Below are 2,848 nucleotides of genomic sequence, written 5' to 3'. Positions count from 1 at the left end.
CGGTCGCTTCACTGCAAAACACACATCCAAATCCCACTGCAGGAACCAGGCTCCTGTTTGCCTCTATCAAAACTGCAGTGCAGGAAAAGGTTTCGGTGCAAAACATTTCCCCATTTCCTTTCCTCACTTCTCTGGGGATATTTTTCAGAGGTGAGGATAGGATTCAAACWGTCCACCACTCTGCACCATAGCAAGCTTAGCACAAAGCTTGGGGATCCATGGTGGCAATCCAAGCCTGGTATTTGCTGGCCACAAAAGGGCTGAAAACCCATCTATCTTCAGAGCCAGAAAAGCTCCCGCTGCAAGGGTCAGTGCAGGGCTGGGAAGGTCCCCTGGCTGGGACCCAGGCACGCGCTCCCACGGCCCAGCGGCTCCGAGAGGGYGCTTTGGGATCCCTGAGCCAACCGCGCTTCCTGCAAACCGCAGCTGCTGCCCGGCAGGAGGGAGCGAGGCAACCTGCAGTACTAACCTGTCAGGGCCAGGTAATTCCACACAAGCCCAAGGAAGAGATCTCCTCAGTTTTGCTCAGATCCAGACAAATTCCTGAATGTAAGACCCCCCTGGAGAGACTGTACCTTCTTTGTTAGCATTCTTTTTTTTTTCCTTGCAGTTTCTACCCTGGGCAGGAGCAATAGAAACTGAGACAAGAGCAAATTTCTCTGCTGAAAAGCCAGTAAAATGCACGTGAATTCTTAGCTCTGAAGCAGCAGGTTTACCAGATTCAGTGCTATCCCGTAGTCACACATTGCTGCWAAACTTTGCTGAATCAAGCCTTGAACATCTGCAACACACACACCCCTGCTGTCTCCGGAAGATCGAGTCTCCCTCCTGGCAGGAACTGACCAGGTGTCCTCCAGCAGCACTTCAAAACGCTGAACTCTGATTTTTGTATGTTGGAAGAAGAGAGCRTCTGAGGCAAAAGAAAAGCATTTCCCAGATATTTCTGTACTATGCCTGCAGGTCTAGAGGGCCTGGATTTAAGCATGTGCTCAACATTAAGAATATGCTTAAGTCCCACTGAGGCTGAAGCATATACTTGATCTTAAGGGGGGGGAGAGAAAAAAAATAAAAAATCTTGAGAAGAACAAGTAGCGGGAAGATCCTGATGTGGAAAAGAACATTATCATCCTTCCCCCTCTGCCCTCCTCTTTCTTCCTCACCCTTTCAAACAGCTGAGTTTAATTTAACCCTGAAATTAAAAACTGTCAACTTCGTTTGGATTTCAGAGCTAACAGATTGCTTTAAAAAAATTCAGCAGGGGTCACTGCTTAAAAAAAGCAACTCCTGGARAAATGCAAGTGACTCCACATCAATAATTCATTGGATGAGAATGATTTTGAGATAAAAGTAATGAAAAACACATTCAAAAACCACAGGGCATAGTAAACAGGGAAAATACAGTTTCCCTCTATAAGCAATTCACAGGTTCGAGGCTTACTTATCGTCAAGAACCACCATATGACTTGATGTTTCTTCCTTACTCTGGTCTCCAGCCTCCCCCAAACCCAAGCCTCTCTGCAGCCGCCCAGCACCTGTCCGCTGGAAGGTATCCAACCCCTGCTTTACCGACCGCTTCGCGCTTCGCTGAAGGCAGAGGAGGCTTTGCCAAGCACCTGAATCAGGAATTTAAAGCCAGTCAAGCACTGGGGAGAGAGTSTGTATTTTCTTTGCTGCAGAGTGTTATGTAATTGCTCCGAGCCCTTGAGCCCCGAACAATAAAGCTGTCGTGGCTTGGAGCCAGCCTGCAACGAGCACACGCTCAGCCACACGCTCGCCCAAACGCCACGTGACGGCGGACGGGCCACACGCTTAAAAGCGGATCTCGTGTTCTCCAACTGAGCTACGCAATCATTCAAAACAAACCTTCTGGATTTTAAATCACATTTCTTCTTGTGAKTATTTATTTTTTGTGTTTACTCCAAGTTGAAGATACCCAGACATTTGCCTGTTTCCCGTCCATTTCTAGTGAGGTTTACCCAGCATATAAAAATACTTGTATTGCAAATGCTAATAAAACGTACCATTCAAAAGAAATTGGAGGGGAAAAAGAAAAAGTCTTTGGTCCTTACATTTTTTAAGCCTATCATTTGAAAGAAACAAAGAAATGAAAACTTGGGACCTACAATAAAAATAATTGACAACTTATTATAAATASGAATTTAAACAAACAAGTTATACTGGAAAAATATTCATCTTGATCTTAACCAGACCAGACCTGTGTGTAAAAATTAAAAATGAATATGCACCCAACTGTATTCGCAAGGCAGGACAGACAAAAAACTAACTGCAGATGAAGAAGCCAGTAATTAAATAAAAGTAACAAAAATTAAAGAGAACAATCGGGCAATACAGCTTTTCAAAGCCGCACAAATAATGCATCTTTCACCAGTAACAAGCTGCATAATGGGGAGATAACTAGCTATACAGTGCCCAAGATAACAGCAGCCTCATCCAAGCTCAGAGGTGGAAATGAAATATAATACCAACATCAACATATTAACGCACTCTGCCACAGCAATGCTGTTTGACCACGTCAGTCACAAAAACAAGGCGAGATACATAGGGAAAGGAAGTATCTTACAAAACAACTGAAATAGTTGGAAAAATTAGACAAGTTTTGGGGCACACAAACTCTCCTCCATATCTGGAAGAGACGCTACAAGCTTGAAGGTAAGGATAAAGCAAGCATTTTAATTTAAAATACACTGCCCACACTCTCCATTCTAAACCTTGATAGAGGCTCTACTACAGAGACTAGAGATGACCAAAATGAAAGCCCTTCAGCTCTCTCGGCCAGTTTTACTGTGCTTTCTGGCAGACACACACCTTTTTTTTTTTTTTTTTTTTT

The 2,848-nt window shown here is 44.1% G+C and overlaps 1 long non-coding RNA gene across 1 annotated transcript in view; it reads right to left on the bottom strand.

The window, feature by feature from the left end:
- Window positions 1-486: 486 nt before the first annotated feature.
- The window catches only part of LOC146601364 (uncharacterized), a 36,844-nt gene continuing 34,482 nt past the window's right edge, over window positions 487-2,848 (bottom strand). Inside the window, exons 4-5 of the long non-coding RNA XR_014896168.1 lie at window positions 717-910; window positions 487-638 (exon numbers count right to left, since the gene is read on the bottom strand). This is a non-coding gene — a long non-coding RNA (uncharacterized LOC146601364). The remainder of the gene's footprint in view (window positions 639-716; window positions 911-2,848) is intronic.

Source organism: Rhea americana, unplaced genomic scaffold (genome assembly GCF_003343005.1).
Source record: "Rhea americana isolate MKP2758 unplaced genomic scaffold, rheAme1 scaffold_104, whole genome shotgun sequence".
In the NCBI taxonomy this organism is placed as follows: domain Eukaryota; kingdom Metazoa; phylum Chordata; class Aves; order Rheiformes; family Rheidae; genus Rhea; species Rhea americana.
This window is presented reverse-complemented; position numbering and strand designations above follow the sequence as displayed.